Below are 22,972 nucleotides of genomic sequence, written 5' to 3' on the forward strand. Positions count from 1 at the left end.
GAACGACCCACCAAAAGCTCCACGGGACCTAAGAAAGGAAGATACACACAGGCAGATGGAGCTGGGTCACTTCTTGCTAAGTTACGCTCATCACAGGCCAAACAACGCACCTCTGCGCCTGGAGGCCAGAGACAGGGGCAAACCCCTCGGAACAGAGCAAGAAACTGCAAAGCAAGAGAGGCTGGTGCAACTTCCTGTTTCATAGGACTCTCCCAAGGCACGGTATCCCAGGTGAGTGGCAACATTTCTCTTTCTCTGTGACATATAAAATAAAAGTATAGCATTAAACCAAAAGCACCTTCGAGTTGAACTCTTGGTTTGTGTCACGCTTACATCTCAATAATTTTTCCATGGAATTTCTAGGCCAAAAGAAATACCTAACAGTTCCATTTATTAAATAGTTAACTCCAAACAAGTTAATAAGCATTTATGTTCCAACAACTTAGTAGCCATTTGAAAAGATGATACACATAAATTGAAAGAAACATATATTTTTATTTTACTCTTAAATAACCTCACAATAACCCTTCAAGGTGAATTCTCATAACCCCCTTTAGAGACGAGGAAGTTGAAGCTCAAAGAAGTTCAGCGGCTTTCCCAAGTCTCAGAGCTAACCGACGGTTCTGCCTCGTAATAAAGTAATTTGCGTAGTGCTTTCTTTCTCTCTCCTGTACAACACAAACTCCTGAGACAAGGACTACGCCGCAGTCGTGTTTGTAGTCAGCAGAGCCTAGCGTAGCATCTTGCCACAAAATAGATAGTGAATAAACGGTTCTTGAATTAAACCATCTCTATTAAAAGAACCCCTCTCATTATAGCATCTTTGTCATTTTCAGTAGCTAACTCTCTGCTTGCCTCACTGAAGAGGATGGTAAGAAAAAGGTACCAAAGGAAACTGAAGGAAGAAAGGATGGCTGATCGCATAGCCTGGACTGAGGTGGCCAAGAGTTACCCACGTGGTAACTCCTCCTGGCCAACGGCAGGCACGCCTGGGGATGTTCAAACCTATAGCCACTCCCGAACTGTTCCGCCTTCTCAAATTCCGACGTGCCACGCCCCACTGGGCTCTGGGTGCCAGCAGGAACGCCACTGAAAGGACTCACATCCTCAGCCGCCCACACAGGAACGTCTTCACCGTACAACCGAGGCGGTGTGACCACCGAGGCCTTAGTCACGTGCGTGCTGAAACCCGCCACCCCACCGGGCCAAGGAGCAGAGCGGAAGGCAGGTGCCCAGCTCACGGTCAGGGCCGGGGGCGGCTTGTCACTGATCCAGAGCCGAGGTCTGATGCCTGACTCCCCACGGCGGCGTGCAGGGCCTCTGCGAGGGGGACTGGTGAGTTCACTCCGGTGTGTGGAAACGGAGCTTCCATCGCAGCCCCAAGCACGGCCGCACATTTCCAGGAGGGGCCCTCACAAGGCCGTGCGTGACACACTCCAGCTGTGCTGCAGGACACTCGACTGGCTGCTGCTGTGACAGCAAATACAGCACAACCCCAACCTCACACCCGGAGTGTACGGCACGGTACATTTCGGTGTGAGCCGCATTTCCCAGTTATCTGTCCTGAAAAGGGTTTGTATTCTCCTCTGAAGAAAGTGCAGTGTGTTGGCGGGCACCGGCTCTCCGCAGGAATTCATTTAATTCGCTTCCCCTCGTGGACTCTCCTCAGTCCTGAACCCGAGGTGTGCATGCTTAACACGGGGCGGCTGACAGAAGATGTGTCCCCAGGGCAAGGGCCAAGGAGAAACTCCCTCCGGATTAAATGGCCCTCCCCTCAGAAATGCTGACAGGTCCCTGCAGTCTCAAACGGCAGCCAGTTAAGAACACAGGATTCACAGGGCTCCTGAGAGCGCAGACATCGCCCAGGGGAGCTCCGTGTGAGGAAGAAAGCCAGCAAACAGGACTGGACAGAACAACCTGGGGGCCACGTCGCCGATCCGTTTGGAGACCTGGTAAAAGCCCCAAACGACACGTGCCCGCCCTCCTTCCCTCAGGCCCCCTAGCTCTCCTACTGCCCCAGTCTGACCTGGACAATCGGGGCAACAGGGCAGCAAAAGCCACAACAGTACCTCCTATGATCCCTCGCCTCTGTGGAAACTAGGGCAGTTTTCAAGGTCCTCTCGCATGTGTGACTTCATTTGATCCCATCACCAATGGGATCACGCCTTAGCTCCTGAGGAAACTGTTACAAAAGGTGAGCCCTGGCCTGAGGTCAGACAGCGAGTTCTCAAATCCAGATCGCTCCATGTCAGGACTCGTCCACCGCATCTTTAATTCAAGCACCACAAAGCGTTCTTACCACCATGCAAATGACTCGCCTGAGTCCACACATGCGTGCAAAGCATTGTCACATTATCACCTGCTCTTGGAAAGTGATTCCCATAAAGTACAAGGTTGCTAGTTGATGGAAAGAGCAGCCTGGCATGGGAGACTTGACTCCCCTCCAATGACAGACATGCCATTGAAATACGACTCCTAGAAATGCTTTTCAAAATATTCAACAAGACGATAATACTCAATTAGAATTCTGTGTTATCTCTAATTAGCTCCACTTATCTTAAGAGGTATCATGAAATACAAGACTAAATTAATTTCAATTCGCACTTACTTAAAAGACATACGCCATGTAGTATTTTGGGAAAAGGGAGAGAACAGTTGTCATAACACATAATTATACACATTTCCATTCCAAAAAGTTGACTTTTTTCCAGAGGACTTTTATTCACCCCTAAGCTTCTAAAATTGTGCGAAGACACAAAAGCATAAAGCTCAAGTTACTGTGGAATTTGAACATCCCTAAGGTCCCTGAGCTCTAACCACGAGCACCTCACTCAGCCACTGCTCCCATTCAACAAGCCAACCGTCAATGGTGCTTTGATGCACAAAGGCAAGTCCCTAGGCTTCTGAGCTCCTGGAACCCTAGCGATATTAGGTAGTGACAACTACAGGATTTCCTACTTACTATACAAGAAAACAACATTAAATACTCCAAATATATGAAGATTTAAATTTTGTCAATTTATAATAGCCTGACTGGATTTTCTAAAGATGCTCAGGTTACTTTCTCTATCCATAACCAATGCAGGGTCTCTCAGAGACCTGTATTAGTTGCTTAACATGCTTCAAACTTTCATCTTTAGTGGCACAAACAATGCACCCAAAAGTAAGTAACCCACAAGAGTAAATATTTGCAAATCATATATCTGATAAGCTACAGTATATTAATAACTCTCACAACTCAATAAATAAAGGACAAATAATCCAATTTTTAAAATGAGCAAAGCATCTGAATGGACATTTCTCCAGAGAAGATATACAAATGGCCAACAAGCACATAATAACATAAGATGCTCAACATCATTAGACATGAGAGAAATGCAAATCAAAACCACAATTAAATACCACTTCATACTTGTCTTAGTCTGCTCAGGCTGTCATAACAAAATACCATAGTCTGGGTAGTGTAAAGAACAGAAATTTATTTTCTCACGGTTCTGGAGGCTGGAAGTCCAAGATCAGGCTGCCAGCACGGTTGAGTTCTGGTGAAGGCTCTCTTCCTGGTTTGCAGATAGTACACCTTCTCACTGTGTCCTCATATAGCAGAGAGAGCACACTCTGCTATCTCTTCTTATAAAAGCACTAGTCCTATTATAAGGGCTCCACTCTCATGACCTCATCTAACCCTAATTACCTCCAAAAGGCCCCATCTCCAAATATCACCACATTGGGAGTCAGAGCTTCAACACGGAAATGTGGGGAGAACAGAATTCAGTCCTTAGCAATACCCATTAGGATAGCTATAATAAAAAATACAGATCATAACAAGTGTTGACAAGGAGGTGGAGAAATTGGAATCCTCATACACTGCTGGTGGTATTGTAAAATGGCACAGCCACTTTGAAAAACAACCTACCAGTTCCTCAAAAGGTTAAACATAGAGTTACCAAACGACCCAGCAATTCCACTCCTTGGTATGTGCCCAAAAGAAATGAAAACATATTTCTACACAAAAATGTACACAAATGTTGACAGCAACATTATTCATGGTAGCTAAAAAGTAGAAACAACCTTAACGTCCATCAACTGATGAAAGGATAAGTAAAAGGTAGTATATCCATACAATGGAATATTATTCAGGCATAAAAAGAAATGAAGTACTGAGACATGCTACGACATGGGTTAACCTTGAAAACATTATGCTAAGTGAAAGAAGCCAGTACAAAACACCATATATTATAGGATTCGTTTCTATGAAATGTCCAGAATACGCAACTCTATAGAGACAGAAAGTTGATTAGTGGTTGCCTAGGGCTGGTAGGGGGTTGGGGTAAAACAGAGTGATCACTAATGGGTATGGGGTTTCTTTTTGGGGGGAATAAAAATGTTCTAGAATTGATTGTGGTGACGGTTGCACAACTCTGTGAATATACTAAAATCCATAGAATTATACACTTTAAATGGGTGAATTGTCTAGTATGTGAATTGTATCTCAATAAAACCATCATATATACGAAGAAGGTAGTGGCAGTTATCCCTGGAATCCAGCTGAAACATGCCTGAGGAATAAGGACATGCCCTTGACAAAGATCTCTTCCAGACCCAATCTATGAAACCTAAAACCAAGCCCTAACAAAACCTGCAGGAAAGATGGAGTTACCATCTCAGTCCCGCCAAGTTAAAGTTTGTGCTTTCCACAGATCCACACTAACAACGTGTCACACCAAGCCTACACTGGCAAAAGTCATCAGCCAGTAATTCAACTGTCTGCCAAAATAAGAACAACGCACTTCAGAGAATGATAACAAAATCCAGAGTCTTTAAAACATATTATCACAATGCCCAACATTCTATCAAAAATCTCTACACGATAAATAAATAAATAAATAGGAAAAAGCTGAGAAAAAAAGTCAGGTGACTGTGAAGAGGTACTCCAAATAGACTGATTGGTGAAGGACGCATACAGTTGTCTCTAGAGCAATCACACACACACACACAAAGCAGGGGAGGGGAGAAACAGGAAACAAACAGCAACATGGTAATCTTTAACCACACCATATGAAAAATTACATTACATTACATTAAATGAGGGGCCAGCTTGGTGGCTCAGTGGTTAAGTTCACACACTTGGCTTCAGTGGCCCAGAGATCGCCAGTTCAGATCCCAGGTATGGACCTATGCACCGCTTATCAAGCCATGCTGTGGCAGGCGTCCCACATATAAAGTAGAGGAAGATGGGCATGAATGTTAGCTCAGGGCCAGTCTTCCTCAGCAAAAAAAAGAGGATGATTGGCAGCAGATGTTAGGTCAGGGCTAATCTTCCTCAAAAAAAAAAGAAAAAATTACATTAAACAATCAAAAGCTAGCGTCACCAAGTAAGAAATGCCAACATCATGACCCTCTGATATGATGCATTGAGAAGGGCACATCCCTTCTGTAGTGATCCTGCCAGGAATGCACAACCACAACAGAAATAAGAAAACATCAGACAAGCCCAAACTGAGGGAGAAACATTCCATAAACGTACACATCAAAAGTGTCAAAGTCACAAAAGAGGAAGCATCGTTGACTGGAGGAGACTAAGGAGAAACAACAAGTAAATTCAATGTGAGATACTGGATTGGATTTGGGACCAGAAAAAGACATCAGGGTTGGTGCCAGCCCCGTGGCTGAGTGGTTAAGTTCACGTGCTCCGCTGCAGCAGCCCAGGGTTTCCCCAGTTCAAATCCTGGGCGTGGACATGGCACCACTCATCAGGCCATGCTGAGGCGGCATCCCACACAGCACAACCAGAAGGACCCACAACTAAGAATATACAGCTATGTACTGGGGAGCTTTGGGGAGAAAAAGGAAAAAAATAAAATCTTTTAAAAAAAAAGACATCAGGGAAAAATTGGTGAAACTGGAATAAGATCTGTGAATTACTTAATAATACGGTAACAATGTTAATTTCTTGTTGATAATTGTACTATGGTTATGTAAAATGTTAACATTAGGGGAAACTAAGTGAAGAGTATACAGGAATTCTCAAAACTATTTTTGCAACATTTTTGTAAGTCTAAATGTAAATAGACTAAACATCCCAATTAAAAGACAGAGATTGTCATATTAACAAAAATCTAGAATAACCCAAATGTTCATCCAAAGTGAATAAACAAACTATAGCATATTCATTTAATGGTATACTATTCAGCAATAAAAAGGGATAAACTGCTAATACCTCAACAACATGGAAAAATCTCACAGATGTTATGCTGAGCAAAAGAAGCCAGACACCAAAGACCTGAAAGAAACAAACAGAGAATTCTAGTATGATTCTATTTATGTGAAATTCTAGAACAGGTAAAACTAATCTAGAATAACATAAATCAGATCAGTGGTTGCCTGAGGCAGGGGTGGGCAGAGGGCATGTAGAGATTATAAAGGGACCAGGGGACTTTCTGGAGAATAAGAAATAGCACCTTCACTGGGACGGTGGTCTCACGGCTGTGTATATTTGTCCAAATGTATTGCCTGTACGCTTACAGTGTATGGATTTTATTGTATGCAAATTATACTTCAATAAAGTTGATTAAAAAGAAAAAGTAAGCAGCATTCGCAGCATTCAGCTGTGGTGACACAGGGCAGCATGTGAAGAAACAGGGCAGAAGGTACGAAGCTTATGAGTTTTGACGCTGCTAAGACTTTCCCTAACCCCCAAACGCAAACAGATCGTGGAAGCAAGTGGATGACACTTTTTCAGAAGCAGACCTCCCAGGCTTTAAAGCATGAAAAGAAGATGCCGCTTAAGACTCTTCCTCAGCGCATGGGATGGTAACAATACACTGCAACAATCTCACTTGAAAGAAAATATTTAAAAGCTGCCGGGTAAGGTTTTCACCAGGATTCTCTAGATTTGGTTACAGTACAACAAACTATGTATCTGAAAATGCAATGTTATTGAGGTCAGATTACACGCTTGTGTAGCTTATTAACGCCATGCTTAAGTATGAAAATAACACCAACTCTAGCTCTTCTCTTCTTTCCAGACATAGCCAAGCTTTTGATTATGTCAGCAGAACCAGTCGCTGGCAGTTGCACAACAGCATTTTTTGTGGTTGTTTAGAAGCATAATTAGAGCGAACATCTACCAAAGCTTTCTAAGTGCACAGCCCTGCTCAGTGCTCTCCATGCATTTCGTTTAATCCTCACCATGGCCCATTAAGGATTTTAACAGATGAGAACCTGAGGTCAAGAGAGTTTGGATAACTTGCTCAAGGTTACCTCTTGCAGTGGTCACACTGCTGGTGAGTTTTGGGACCAGAATCGAGCCAGCACCCATTGGGCTGCAGAAGTTGATTTCTTAAGCACTGTGCCTAAGAGATTAGACTTACTCTTTCGTGATAAAGATATTTGTGTTAACATCAATGAGATTTTATCAGAAATACTCTCCAATGCCAAGGCAGGGACATAGGAAAATATGAAAAGAGGGAAAAAAAGCTTGTACTGTAGAGGTATAGGATGTAACTTCTTTTTGACCCTTTGGGATACTGTTTCACCTCACCAGACAAGCTTCTACAAGGTTTTTAAAGACTCTGTCCTGGAAATCGAGACATAAGGAGACAAGTGCCAGGTATGAATCACTGTGGAGTCACCTGGGGCTGTGTTTTGTGAGTGGATTTAAAAAGTCTCTGGGTCACATTTCCAGTCTGCTCAGCGTCTTACACTGGGTATAAACCACATTCATACACACCGTCTCAATCCTACAATAACTCTGTGAGATAGGTGGGGGACATTGTGAATCCATTTACAAATGAGGAAAGGGAGACTTGTCCAAGGTATCTTTTGCCCTAGATCCCTGGGACACAGGGGCAGTAATCCCAGACTTCTGGTTCACAGGTGACTGCAGGGAGGTGAGCATCCTGGAGCATCAGGGTACAGGGTCCATGGGACATCTGGTCTTTGTCTAGAATTTCTTATCTCAGTATTAACTCTGAGTCAATAGATGTTCATCAGGAAGGTGACAGTATAAATGCTCTATTTGGTAAAAGAACAGAAGCACTATTCCAAGGGAACACCAGGCAGGCACCAGGAAATGACAACAGGTCATCTTAGCAAACAGTGACCAATGACATTACCTTATCTCACCAAATCTAAGAAGCTACTGATTCGAAAACGCACCATTATTTTACACCTCTAAGAAAGAGAAGTACTCCCAGTTAAACCACGACACATTGATTTTAAGATGCATCCTGATCTCTGATATGTTACAACATGTCTTAGTATTGATGAAATACGGTAATTCAAGACCAGCTTTCTCCAACTGGGGATTATAACCTTCTTAGAAGTCACTAGATAAGTAATTTATCAATATTATTGAGTGGCAACAATGCTCATTGCTGGCACTGTCAGGGGGCAGTGAGGGACAAAGATCACTTCTGCCATCCAGGAACCCACCTGTCAGATTGGCTCCTTCTAGGAAAATTCCAAGAGCCCAGAGCTACCAAGCTCTCAACAGCTCTTTGGTAAAAGTGGCCGTCACAGAAGTGAATTTCAGGTCTCCTTTGTCTCCTCAGTGTCAGAACAAACCAAATTCTAAAACACTCAACTCTTCTGGACCAAACTCTGAGCAGGTATTTGGAGCATCTAGGTGACAATGTCTTGACGCTTTCATTTTTTTCAATAAAGAAGGTTACTACTATGTGTCAGGAATTGCCCTAATTCACATAAATTATCATACTGAATTCTCACAATAACTTATGAGTCGGACATTACTATCCCTGTTTAGAAGATGAAGAACTGGGAACTCAGAAAAGCTAAACAGTTGGGGGAGGTCAATCAGGTTGTGAATGGCTGGGTCAAGATTCAAACCCAAGTCCACTTGCCCCCAAAGGCCATGTGCTTCCACTGGACAGGCGACAAAGTACGGAAAACAAAAGCTTTTTTTAAAAGCTTGAAAATTGCTACTAGACTAAACTGAAGTCTGGGAGGCTGATACTCTATGTAAACAGCTCCACAGTAAATAACGAAAGCCCTCCTGCTACAGGACCCCTCCCTCAATTTGGGAACCAGTTTAATGAGGAGGATGGCCATTCATCTCTCTAAGGAGATTCCTAGCTGCATGTGGTGACTGAGCTAAGATCCACTGGAGAAGGCAGTTTATCCAGCCAGGAAGCTAGCAGTGAAGACAAGATGTGAACACAAATAACTCCAACGTAAGACAAGATGTGAAAAGGGCCATCATAATGAATGTCCTCTGAAACGGCACAGCCCCTCGGGGAGCCAACTCCCAGCCACAGAGAGATCGTTTCTGACAGAGGTGATCAGGGAGGTGGGACCTGAGCTGTACTTTGAAGAACAGGCAGGTACGAGGAGGAAGAGAAGGAAAGGGGAGGGGTCCCGAGAGGAGCACGTGGCAGGAGCAAACAGTCGGTGGGAAGCAGGGCTTCTCGTCTGGCCTCAAGGCAGGGAAGCAGGAGGAGAGACAGGCAGGCAAGGGCAAGATTTTGAAGGGTATTGAACACCAGAGTAAAGATATTCTATGACTTCAGCAGAGAAATGAGGAGTCACTCAAGAATTTGACTAAGAGAGGGACCTGGAGCAGCAGCATGATCACGCTGGGAGCCAGGGCGGCGATGCCTTGTGGGAAGCAGACCAGGGACAGAAGCTGGAGAGAAAGCGGCAGCCACAATTCACATCTGATGCATAAGGGCTCACACTCAGGCTGTAGCACAGACACAGAATGCAAAATGGAAAACAATTCCTAAGGATTGAGGAGAAACGTAAAATAAAGAAAGATTGTCAGGAAAAAAACAGAGACACTTTAGAACAGTGGTCCTCAGCCAGCGGCAATTTTGCCCCCCATGGGACACGTGGCAATGTCTAGTGACATTTTTGGTTGTCATCACTGGGAGGCGGGTGCTACCGGCATCTAGTGGGTAGAGGTCAGGGATGCTGCTAAACATCCTACAATGCACAGGACAGGCCTCCTCAACATAGATCTACCAGGTCCAAAACAATCAATAGTACCGAGGTTTGGAAACGGTTTTAGAACCACAAGGAAACAAAAGTGGTAAAGACGTTACACTCACCGTGCAGCTCATGAGCCAAAGAAACCACTGTGCCTGGCTCTGCACAGAGACGACTGCTCCACCAGGAAACAAGCACACACGTGTTCATCCCTTCCTTTAACCTACACTTTTGTGCACAGTGCCAGGCCCTGTGGGCACTGAAGATAAGAGCACTGCCACCCAGAAGGGAGACAAGCACGTAAGAAACCTACACGTCTGAAAATACATATGTCCTTGTACAGATATGTGTCAAAAAGACTGAAAAGCGATGTGCTGAAATATTATCAACGATTAACTTGGAATTCTCATTTTTATTTTTCTTCATGAAAAATGAATGAAAATACGAATGACTTGAAAAAATGAAAAAAATTCAATGTTCTTCAGTGACCATGTTTTAACTTAATCAGTTATAACAAACAGAGCTATGTCCTAGGACCACGTATCCTCACCAGCTGCCCCTCTGGGACCTGGCTAGGGGAAGAGGAGAAAGACAAGGAGCTACAGACCAGAGGAAGTACTACCCCCTTGAGGTCAGACTTGTCCGGGCCAACACGAGGGCCCTGTCATCCACTCATTTAATTCCTTCACCCACTATGTGCAGGCACTGTCCCTGTGCTCCAGATACAACAGTGAACAGACAGCCGGCCCTGCCCTTGCGGTGCTTCCGTTCCAGTAAGAGGAAGCAGACAAGATATAAAGATACAAATGTTCAGTGGAGAACTCTGGAGAAAAATAAAGCAGAGAAGGGGCCTCAGAAATGGGTGGAAGGATTGCAATTTACATAGGGAAGTCACAGAAGACCTTGTTGGGGTGACATTTGATGAAAGGTCTGAGTGGGGAGCATGGAGAGGAGGAGGGAAGGGCAGGAGGAAGAACCAGGTGCAGAGCGCACAGCAGAAGCCTGCCTGGTGGGCTCACAGACAGCAAGGAGGCCAGTCTGCTGGAGCGAAGGGAGGGGAAAGACGAGGTCACAGAGGGGAGCGGGGGTCAGATCCCTCAGGCTACTAAGCCACTGTGAGGTCACAGAGGGGAGTGGGGGTCAGATCCCTCAGGCTACTAAGCCACTGTGAGGACACTACCTTTTTCCTGCATGAGACGGAAGGCCGTTGGAGGACCCTGAGGAGAAGAGTCACATGATGTGACAAGTTTCACTAGGCTCGCTGCAGCCAACAAAGCCAAGGACACCAGTTAGGGGGCTATTACTACAATCTGGGGGAGGTGCTGGTGGAACGAGCCAGGAGGAGAGGGGTGAGGAGGTGGGAAGTGGTCAGGAGTCTGGGTATCTTCTGAAATTAGACTTGGCAAGATTCACTGACACACTGGATGTGGGCAGCGAGAGAAAGAAAGAAATCAAGAATGACTCCAAGATTTATGGCATGAGCAACTAGGAGGAGATGGCGAAGGCTGTGCAAAGAGCAGGTTTAAGAGAAAAGGTCAGAAGGTCAGGTTGGGATGCCTTTTAGATCTCCTAGAGAAGATGCTGCGTAAGCAACTGGATACACCAGTCTGAAAGTCAAGGAAAGGAACAGGCAAGAGATGAAAACGTGAGATTTGTAAGAGCGCAGATGGTATTTACAGCCATCAAAGTGTATAAATAGAAGAGAAGAGGTCAAAGGAGAGAAAGAAAATCAGGAAAGCTGCTATCAGTAAGGGAGAAAGGAAACTAGAAGAAGGAGGTGCCCTGGAAGCCAAATGAAGATCAAGCATCAAAGAGAAGGCAATGATGCGACTGCCCACGGCAAACTCAAGATCTTTTCCTACCAGTTTTTTTCAAATTACACGCAATAAAGCTTTACTGGATACTTGTGCCAAGCAACCAGGGGCCAAAGAGATGAGTTCTAGTAACTTCTAATGGTGCCAGTAGTCTGGAATGACAGTCTGGCAAGGTAGACAACTGAGTGCCTGAGATGCAAGGCACTGGTGATGGGGCACTCACGGAACTCCTAATCTAGTTCTTTCATCATCTCTCAATCTGGTCACACATGGGTGAAAAGAATTCTACTAGTCACACAGCATGGAGGAATGTGCCCGGTCCCCTTGAGCCCACCGAGGACCCAGCTTGTGCATGAGGTCAAGTCAGCACTTCCTCTCGTGGACCCACCACGGGCCTGAACAGCTCCCTCTGGCTTCCCGCTGTTCCGGCATTTCCGCTCTACACTGCAGCCCAAAACCACCGTGATGCGCATGACCACAAGATGGGTCTTAAGCACAGAGTATGGGAGAATAAAAGACTTGAGAGGTTTTGGAATACTGCACACTTGCTATTTGTATGTAGCAGAAGTTACCAGAACAAAAGCTACTGAAGGTCAGGAACCTATATATCTCCAGCACCTGGGATGTGCCTGGGCCACGATTTGTCATACGAATAATTCAATGGTTATCGTTGAATTATTATCATTGAATTATATCAGAAAATCATTAAGGATGGCATAATTATTGGACAAAATGGCCCTATTTCTAGCAAGGAAATTACACTTTGCTACAATCACAAAGCGCACTGCCCTGAGATCAACAGTGACACTCATCTACTGAGAGCCTTCTGTGCTCAGGCACTGCTTAGACACTGTTTCAGCTCTGAGGACGCATGGAGAACAAGACAATCATAGGCGGAGCAGACATTTAACAAGGACTAATAAATAACAAGAGAATTACAGATGGTGATAAGTGCCCTGAAGAAAACAGTCAGGGACAGAGAGCCTGGGGGCGGGCGGCAATTCTGCACAGCAGGGCCCCTCTGAGAAGCTGAGACCTGAAGGGTGAGGAGGAGCCATGGAGCACGGAGAGGGGCAGGGTGGTCTAGGCAGAGGGAACAGCAGGTGTACAGACCCTGAACGTGCCTGGGCTGTTTATGCAGCATCATGTACACCCATGGGGGCAGGAACTGGGGGTGAGAGACAGTGGTGTGAAATGAGGTTGGAGAGGAGGGCAGGAGCCAGGCAATGCAGAGCTCGGTAGACCACAGTGTGGAGTCTGGGTTGTATTTTAAGTCGCAGTGGAGGTGAGGAGGGTATTGCCTGGGAAGTGTGAAAACTCCTTGTTAATATCAGGAATGATACATAAAGTCTGTAGGAAACCCCATTTGTAACTCCGTATCTGATACCTCTGCAAGAAACAGCGTTCCCTTAGAGAAGCTGGGAGATTAGGTTAGGAGCAGAGCTAGGTCGCCCCTGGGCTTTGGCAAGTTAAAAGACATGATCCAACACCCAAGATGAGGCCTCACCTCCATTCTGGAGAAAGGCCTGAGGTCCCCTACAGTCACAACGAAGGTCTTGGACAGCATCCAGCTGGGAGAGGTGTTTGGCAGGGCTGACTCAGTTTCATACGTCTGAGTTGGGATCCCTTGGGGCGGGAACGCTCTCTCGTTTGCCACAGGGAGCTTTCTCTGCTCACTATAGCATTACAAATGCTCCCTCCACCCTCACTCATTTCAGCCATCAGCTTGGTTCCCAGGGACACCTGAGGATGAGACCCTGAAAGTTCTTCCTTCACACAGAGGCTCCACTGCCCTGTCTCACAGTGATGGACAGACCTGGACTAGGGGAAAAGAAAACTCTCAAATCTGATCCTTCCCTTTATATTTAAAGCTTATTTCAGATTTGATTTCACAGAGGTTACCTTTTCAAGAATAAGAAAACACAACATGTCAAGGTTTGGCGTGATTTCCAAATGCAGGGAATCTATCAGCATCTGCCTAGTTAAAACAAGACTTGTTCGAGATGGGGTCAGCAAGACCCCTTCCTTCTCAGCCAGGACTTGCTCAATCCTCAACCTACAGGACCATATCAGAATCTAACTCTCCCATTAAGAGTATCCCTCTTTCCCTCCCTCCATGACAGCCAACCCTGAACATATGTCCTCTCCTATCTCTGGTCATTCCACAAACTGGGATCCTCTCCTCCCATCGATGTAATGATCAAAATGGCATCTATGCCCGATTGGACACATCATGTTCACGAGAGTCATTTCCTTCGAGAACTGGGGAGCACATGCTGACAGAAGCCATGGCTGTGCTGCTAATGTCCCATAGAAAGCAGCTCCCTTCTTTAAATGCAGAGTAAGTCACGGGCAGGAGGCCAAGGAGTTCTAGCTGCCCTGCCATTGGATCCTCATCAGCAGCGCCATAGTGGCTAACACTTCCACAGTCCTGCAAAGGGCAGGGCGTCTAACCCGCCCCACCACCTGCCTCACAGCCACCGTATGAGAGGAGTGTAAAGACACTGTCTCTGTTTTACAAGTGAAGAAACTGAGGCACAGAGAAGTCAGGTAACCTGCCTGCCTAAGATCGCACAGCTGTCTACTCAGTGCTAGGACTCACACCCAGGCAGTCTGACTCCAAAGCCCTCGCCGCCATTGTCTTAGCTTCCTACAGCCTCCTGTCTCAAGGAATATCCTGACAGTAGAATCTAGAGCACCCCCCCACCCCCGCCAATTCACCAGCTCTGCTCCCGCAGTGTGATATGGCATTTTCTAGTTCTAAACTTATATATAAAATCTCTTTAAAGGTTTAATTACTTTGATTGCAGGTCTTATACCCCAAAAAAGATCTGTATAAAGTATTTAGTAATTCATCACTCCAATTTTCCCAGGAAAAACTTCTCAACGAATACGGATGAGGCATATAATGTTAGCAATGTCTGCGATGGGACTCAGTGTGCTCCAGCCTCCTCTCCTGCAGCAGTGGAGGCCTCCTATCATTTCCGGTATTCCCGGGGAAGAGAAATGGGTGGGAGTGCACGAACCCTGGTTCAGACGCAGGTGACGCCACAAGCAGGGGTCCAGCAGCAGTAACAGAGCTCAGGGCCGCCCCAACCTCTCCCCGAGCAGGCTCCCTTCTGTGAAAGGAGGCAGAGCGAGACAGCAGGAAACAGGATTACCCCGGCTGGTGTCAGGAAAGCTTTGTGACCATATTTTTCGCTCCCTCAGCAGGACTCAGAGCAAATCCACTGATTGAATATTCCCGATAACTCTCAAGTGAAGTTTAGGGGCTAAAGTTTGTATACCAAGGACTTTAATCCACTGCCTTTTTAAACTTAAGCCCAGCTATCGTTTCCCAGGCCTCGGGGAAAGGAAGCTGCAGAGTAGAGAGGACTGGAAACCCTAAGGATGGACGCTGGGTGCCTCCCCGAGAAACTCAGGGACCAACCCTGAAGTCGCCGGAAGCTGGAGACAGACGCTCGCCGTCACCCTCGGGATGCCGACTAACCACAGAGGCCCCTGCCAGGCCGGAGCCCAAAGCCAGGAGCACAACCTGAGCCTCCTGCGCGACCACAAACCCTGCCTGCAAGACCGCGACTTGTGAAACAGTGACTTTGTGAGAGCAGCTGGGCCGGCCGCCCCTCTGGGCACGCACCGCCTCTGACTGGCTGCTTCCCCGCCCCTGGGCCTGGTCCACAGCAGAGGGATTTCCAAAAGTGAACTAGCTAGAGCTGTTTAAAATGACCGAATGTTAGAGCTGGAAGGGGCCCCCAGGACACTGTGATCCAACGCCCCCACTTTACAGAAGAGGCAACTGAGACTTCAAGAGAAGCTACAATGCGCCCCCTCCAGCCCCCCTAAAATAAACCTCCCCGGCAAAACTTCAAGAAAAGATGGTGATGCAAACAGGACATATAGGCCGGTGGGGTTCTTCGGGGTTTGCAGGTTTGGGGGTGCAAAAAGGAATTTTGAGAAAACACCCCTGTGCCTTTACGGGCTGCACCGCTGCCCGCACTGGACTTGCTCAAAGGGGCTCTGGTCCCAGAGCCCTGGGCTGGGCTGGGCCATGAGTACAGTCAGCATGGGCCCCCAGCACCTTCAGCGGCAGCCTGAGTCTCAGTTTCCCGAAATCTCCGTGCTTGGCATTTGGAGCCGTCAGGGGAGTCTCCCCCAGGACACACCAGGTTCCAAACCACCCAGGAGGAAGAGCAGGGAAGACAGCCACAGAGGTGGGGAAGCAGGGAGGAGAAAGACCAACTTTAGCAAGTCTAGAAGAGGATTCATGCAGCACAAGAAGACCCGACTGCAACCACGGGGCAAAGAAGCCAGGAGATGCTGCCGGAGCGCCAGCCAGCGCCCAAGCGGGCTGGGGCCGGAGGGTTAAATTTAGCCAGTAAACAGAGCCCGCGGGGAGAGGGCCTGGTTGGCACAGAGCCACCACCTGCTCCGAGAGCAGCCGGCGCTTCTGCTGAAGGGAAGGTGGGGCCAGACCTCTGCCAAACAGCAGGTCGGATGTCCGAGCTCCACCAACTTGCTGTGGGGGAGTGGGCGCACGCTCCTCAGAGATGGGTAGAAGGGTATTTTTACTCGAAAAGGTGTCTCAGATTACAAACCATCAGGTCTTTTCATCTTTATCACAGTATCTATTCTCATCCTCATTGCTGGGTTTTTCTGGACTCTAGATGCAGTTAGAAGATGCTCAGTAGACACCAGCCAAGGGTGTCCTCAGGTGAGGGTGGAGAGCCCCCGTATTCTCTCCCCACAAGGGGATTTTTATGTCTACTGCTGTTCTGAGTCTTGAGAGACCTGACGGAGTTGCAAACACTATAACCAACCACAACCACACAACTCTGAGGGCTGTGTTCAGGTGTGGGGCTGGACCAAACGGGACCTGAAGCCCAGTTTAGACGATTAAGGAGATCAAGGACAGGGAGTTTGAAAAGCAGCTTGGGAGAACAGAGTCAGAAGAGCAACAGGAAAGCATTTGTGGACATACCGGGTTTTATTTCAGAGAAGACAATATCACTTCACGTAAAAACGTCCTCCCTGCTAGAGATGCCAGGCCCCGGCAATCCAGAAACCAGCAGAGCTGTCCTGGAAGTAAAAATTGGAACAGACTAGCCTGGTCCTCTGCCCTCCTTGGAGAAGAGCAAACTAAAAATCTTTCAGCTGCCACCAGAGTGGGAGGAAGGTGAAACGCCAGGTGAACAGTCCCCACTTCTTTCTTTTCACAGCTTCTGGGTCCCAGCAAATTTGGCAATATCCCTTTAACTTATACTTTGGGGACGGAAAAAATTTTTCAAAAACGCTTGTTTCAAGTCAGTAAGACACCCCTGGAGATATTACAACCACCAAACGAACTAAAGAGGGGACTGGTTTCAGACACCCCGGGAGACCCCTCACTCACTCACCCTCGCCCACACACTGATGGAAGACATCAGAGCCTGGGGAAGCAGGAAACCTCTGGATGGGAGGGAGCCCGCGAGCTCTTCCCAGGGCTGGCTCCTGCCCCTGGCAGAAGACCCCACAGTGTCACACGCCCTCCGTCTGATTTTCTCTAGGGAAGGAAGGGGAGCTGTTGCTCACGGCTGCCCTGAGGTATTTATCCACACATCATCCCCTTAGGTCCCTTTGCTCCCCGCCTTCACCTCCCACCCTGGTGTCAGCGCCGCCTGAGAGCTGGCTTGAAGGCTGCCTTCTTCCTTGGGCTCCTGGGCTCGGCTTCACCACGCACAGCCCAGGGTACTGCTCCTCGGACAACTGTGCAGTCTCTGGGCACTGCCTTTCCTCGGGAGGGGACACACCCCCTGCTTCTTGCTATTTATAACCGCGAATCCATGTCAAAGAGAGAAGAGACACTATTTTGAAATGGAGGAAAACCACCACTCAGCCTCCACCTCTCACAGGTCGGTGTGTTTGCCCAGACTTGTGTGTGTAAGCCTGGACAGGCATGTGGGCACAAGCTCAGGGCCTGGCGCCCACTCATCCATGCCTCCGATTGGGAGTCTTGCCTTTGATAATCTGAAACAGACAGCAGCAGGAGTGGCTGGATCCAGGAAAGGGTCCTCTGACTTTGCGAGGGTGTGCCCACTGCTCCCAGGGGCCCTACGTTCCCTTAGGGCCAGTCACAAAAGGGGTCACCCTAAGCTTCCACGACAGGCGTGCACAAGTGCTCGTATTTCGCCAGGAGCCTGACTCTGCCCCACTGACCCAGAGTTTCCTGCACCCACACTAATGGCATGGCACAGATGTCCCCTCAGAGCTCCGTCAGGTGGGCACATTCCTTGGCGACTGGAGCAGTTCTGGGGATTGGTAACACGATCCTGTGCTTTCCTCCTCCAGGTACTAGGCTGAAATCTGCCCAGGGTGGTAGTAATTGAAAGCTGGTGCCACCGAGGCCAGGTGGCAAAAGGAGTGAAGGCCGCCTGGGGTGAAAGCGAGAGCAAATCCCCCCCCTCACAGCCAGGTAGCCGACCCACGGCTTGAGCAGCCTGTTTCCCTCTCTGTGAAACGGAACCAATCCTGCTCCAAGCAACTGAATGACCTCTCACAACGACGTGCAGGATGAAAATATCTAGGAAATTGGCTCTGACTAGAGTGCACGGCCAAATACCTACCGAGACTCCACAAGAGGATGGAGAAGGAGGTCCCTTCCCACTTCTCCCAAGACGAGGACGGATGCAGCCTAAGGAGCGGAGGGGCAACGAAAGGGACCTCGGGACACCCCTCGGGGCTCTACCTGCTCCGCCGCAGGCAGGAAACCAGGCAGCGAGCTAAGCCCGCTCGGGAAGAGGAAAGGCCTGCGCCTGCAGCGCTCGCCCCAGGCTGGCGGACGCGGGCCGGACCCCGGGCAGAGGGCTCCCGCCGGCCCGGCGGGCGCGGAAGAGGCAGCGAGGAGCTCCGAGGGGCTCGCGCTTCCCGGACAGCCGCGCAGTCCCCGCGCACGCCGCCGGCGGCCGCTCCCGGGCCACCCCCTCGCCGCCACCTGCGGGGACGGAGCGCCCGAGCTGCCGCGGGAGGGCGAGGACGCCGCCTGCCCTTCGCCCCGGCGGGGGCACCCGACGGCCGCCCGCGGTCTGCAGCGCCGCCCCCGGCCGGCTCCCGGCGCCCCGAGCCGCGCGCACCCTCGTCCCTCCCCGCGCCGCGACCCGAGCGCCCAGGGGACGCCCGCCGGGAGCGCGGGGGGCCGGGCCGGGCGGGGAGGGCGCTTACCTGGCCGGGTTGCGGCTCGCGCGCTCCTCGGCGGCTCCTCTCGGCGGCCGGGCGGGGGAGCGGGGCGGGGGCGCGGGGCGGGGGCCGCTCCTCTCAGCGCGCGGGCCGCTCGGGCCGCCGCGCCGGACTGGGCATCCGCGGCCGAGCGCGCTCCGCTCCGGGGCTCCCGCCGAACCGTCGGCCCGCCCGCGATGCTGGGGCCGCCGCCCGGGGTCCGCGGAGCCCGGCCAGGCGGTCCGGGCCCTCGGGGTCCGCGCTCCCTCGGCGCCGGGAGGGCCCCCTGCCCCGGGCCCGGGACCCCGAGCTCGGCGGGCGGGGCGGGCGCGCTGCGGAGCCCGGGGCCGAGCCGGAGGGAGGCCGCCGCCGACGGTCGTCGCAGGCTGCGCGCCCTGCTCGGAGCGCGGGAGCCGGAGAAGTTTCGGCCCCGAGTCGGCTGCGGGGCGGCGGCGGCGCTGGGAGTGCAGGGCCGGTGCTAGGCGAGCGGCTCCCGGGCTCCCGGGCTCCCCGCCCCCGCCCCGCCTCCGCGCCGCCTCCCCGCCCCCCGGCCGCGCCGGCCCCGCGCTCCGTCCGACCGGCCGCGGGCGCGACACTCGGCCCGAGGGCTCCTCCCGGGCGCTGGGACCGTGACCTCGCACCTGCCCGCCGCCCCGGCGCCCTCGCCCTTCCGCTCGGCCCCTCGGCAGAGCGGCCCGGGCCTCGACGCGGGGTGCGGATGTCGAGCCCAGCCCCCCTCCCGGGCCCACCGCCTTCTTCTCCTGGAGCTCGACCTGGTCCTCTGGGACGACCTGTGGGCTCACCCGGCCAGCAGTCCCCTCGGGGCGCCCAGCGCTCCAGGAGGAGCACCTACCCAGGGGTGCGGAGCTGGAGGCCCTGAGGGGGCAGAGAGGTGGGTCAGCAGCTCTTGTATTTCCAGCGAACACTGGCCCGCGCTTGATCCTCCTTTGAAGCCCCCAAAGAAGTAGCTTGGGCGAGTATTTCCGCTTTACAAACCCAAGTCATTCCTCTCGTAGGCCTGGACCCTTTCCTGCAGCCCCCGGCGCACAGCCCCCTGGGCTAAGGAGATCTGATGCGGGGGCACGCCAGGAGAGGTGCTTCCAAGTGAGATATGCGCTGTTGGGGACCTCACAGCACCCCTCGGTGACCTGCCCTGGGAGTTAACCAAGGTCCCGCTAACTCGAACGCCAGCTGCTGCGCCCTGTCCCAGACCCTAGGAACAGCGTGCCGACCGGGAGCAGCCCGCACGTGTGAGGCCTGGCCACCAACGCCTTTATTTTACACGCTGAAACCCCCATCTCTTCCCTGGGTGCGTGGGAGGTCGTCCTGCTAGAGAAATTACCTTTGAATGTAGTAAGTACAGTGAGGGAAAAACAAAACAAAAAATAGTAATAATGGAAGGCTTTGCCTTTCCTTAATTAGTAACCAGACATGGTGACAGCCTTCCCCTTTCAGTGAGGGAGGGGGCCCCGGGGAGGCTCAGGGAATGAGGGACCAGGAACCCCACACATTCTGTTGGCAATAAGAAGCTATTGTCCTCAGGGTTTTACAATAAGGAAAGTAAGAGCTGTTTTAGCAAATACTCGACTAATGAGAGGGAAAGACTTCCTTGGAATTGTGCTGGCTTAGGCCAGAGGCTCACGACAGCTGTTCTCACCTCTCTGTGCATGGGGTTTATGAGGCCAGGTCTAGCAACCTAAAATGAGGGGCCTATAACTGCCATGGGGCTTCACCAAGGGGGCTCGTTCAAGGCTGTATCTTTGGGACAGATGGGACGGGGAGGAGAGCCGGCGTACAGCAGGCATGAAAGCTTTGACCCACTTTGTCAAATTACAAATGGGCTCAGTTCCTCTCCTCAGAATAAAGCATCAGTTCTGGGATTTTGGTCTTTGTGGGAGGTCAAGGGAAGGCCTTGTCCAGGAGATCATTCCGGAATGCAACCCGGAAGAATTTGGGGATTCACTTCCTACACACATTTATTGAGCCCTAAACACACAGAGATGACGAAGACCAGCTCCCAGCCCGGGGAAGGGTAAAGTCTGCAGGAGTAGGACAGGGGTAGGGGACAAAATTCTCATTTGGGGCCTAGAATGAGCACAAGAAGGGACGACTCTGCTTGGTCCCCAGCACACGACCCAGGAGAAGAGCAGGTGGCCTCAGCTGAATGTCCCACACCTCGCCCTGCGCTTTGTCCAAGATGAGTCAAAGTTTGTGGCCCAGAGAAGGAAGCTGCAGCGCCCCCGGAAAGGAGCCTGTGGCTGAGTAGCCGGGAAAGCATCTGAATGAGGAGACAGTGGGCCAGATTCCCAAGGGAAGTGGTGCCGCCCCACAGCTCGAGGCACTGGACTGCTGAGGTGGCTCAGCCAGCCCCGGGGCAGCACTGAAGGGAGTGTGGACAGGTCTGGCCCATGTTTTGTCTGTGATTGCTAGGCGGGGTCTCTCGCCTTCTCCCCCAAATAAAACATATCCTGACTTAGCATTTGTGGTTTAAACAAAGAAAGAAAAAACAAATATTCAGACCTATGGAAATTTGTAGTGATTCCTGCTCTGTTTATTGGAGACACTGTTCTCGCTTCCTGGTCATGCCCTCGCAGACCACCAGCCACACTCAGAGGCCCCTTCCACACCAGAACGTCTAACAAAAACCCTCCAGAAAGAGTCAGAGAGGAGCCAGCCTCCTCCACTGCCTTGGCTGCCTGTGGCTTTCCTGTGGGGTGGATCTAGGCTGACCTCTGGCCCTGGGGCTGTGCCTTCTGAGGGCGATGGTCCCCCTTCTCATTCCCAGCACCAGGAGGCAGAGCTTCCGGTGGCGCTGCTGGTCCTGCCGCTGGCGGTGGTGGAGAAGAGCACCCGTGTCGCAGGATAGTCTTCCATTCCGCCTCAGGGTGCTTCTCTGGCCCCTTTCACAGGGGTTATTTGGGGTGCACAGAAAATTTCTTTGGGGAACCAGCCTGATGAACCTTCAAAGCCCAAAACAGGAGGGAGAGGCAAAGCTGATAACCTTTTCTCCCAACAGCTGTTTCACAGGCATTTCACCTCTGTTGTCTGGGTTATTCGGTGTTCATTTTTGTGCTTGCTATTTGGATGTTTTTCTAAGAAAGAGAGCTTAAAAAAGTGGTAGATTCTGACCCAAACATCCAGACACCACAGACTCACAACAGTCGAGACCATTTGGGACGTCTAGATAGGCAGGAATTCTAAGAGCTGAAGGCAGCAGGGGTGTGAGAAGAGAACTTGGCTGAACCTGAGTTTGAGTCCGGCTCTGCAGTTCACTTGGGGAAAAGGTTCTCACCAGGATGCCAGCAGCTCACCGCATTGCATAAAGGCACAAGGAGGGCTGAACTAGGGAGTCTCAATGTGTGCAGAGAGCTGACCAGTTTATAAGCTGCTTTTACATTTTCTTCTTAGTTGAGATGCATCGAGGCACACAGTCCCGCTCATCTCGCTTGGAGGCCCCTCCTCGAACCGCTTCTCCCCCAAACAGAGGCTAACGCCCTCCAGGGAGGGGATCTGGTGCAGTTACTGAGGAAGCGGCCCCAGATCAGCCGCACAGGGAAATCTGGCCTCGCCACGTGTGCCATCTTGGGCAAGACACTGACCCCTCTGAGCCTCAGTTTCCTCATCTGATAGGAACTGGTGGTCAGACCGCCTTCCTCACGGGGATGTGAGAATTAAACAGGACAATGCAGATGCACTAAGAACCAGGCCTTCCCTGGAGTGCAAACTCCATAAATATTAATAGTGCTACTATGGCTATTAAATAGACATTTTGTATGTCTATTTTAAATATGTCTACTGTTGCTCTCAGTCCTTGAACTCCTGGATTTTTTTTTTTAGATTTTATTTTTCCTTTTTTTCTCCCCAAGGCCCCCTGGTACATAGTTGTGTATTTTTAGTTGTGGGTCCCTCCAGTTGTGGCACCACCTCAGCATGGCCTGATGAGCGGTGCCATGTCTGTGCCCAGGATCCGAACTGGCAAAACCCTGGGCCGCCGAAGTTGAGCGCTCGAACTTAACCACTCCACC

The 22,972-nt window shown here is 50.3% G+C and overlaps 1 protein-coding gene across 1 annotated transcript in view; it reads right to left on the reverse strand.

Moving 5' to 3' along the window:
- Window positions 1–19,397, reverse strand: part of WNT5B (Wnt family member 5B) — a 99,257-nt gene extending 79,860 nt beyond the window's left edge. The window contains exon 1 of the mRNA XM_044755540.2: window positions 18,954–19,397. The gene's annotated coding sequence lies outside the window, so the exon portion shown is untranslated. The remainder of the gene's footprint in view (window positions 1–18,953) is intronic.
- Between the last annotated feature and the right edge of the window lie 3,575 nt (window positions 19,398–22,972).

This window comes from Equus asinus, chromosome 22 (genome assembly GCF_041296235.1).
Source record: "Equus asinus isolate D_3611 breed Donkey chromosome 22, EquAss-T2T_v2, whole genome shotgun sequence".
Classification (NCBI taxonomy): Eukaryota; Metazoa; Chordata; class Mammalia; order Perissodactyla; family Equidae; genus Equus; species Equus asinus.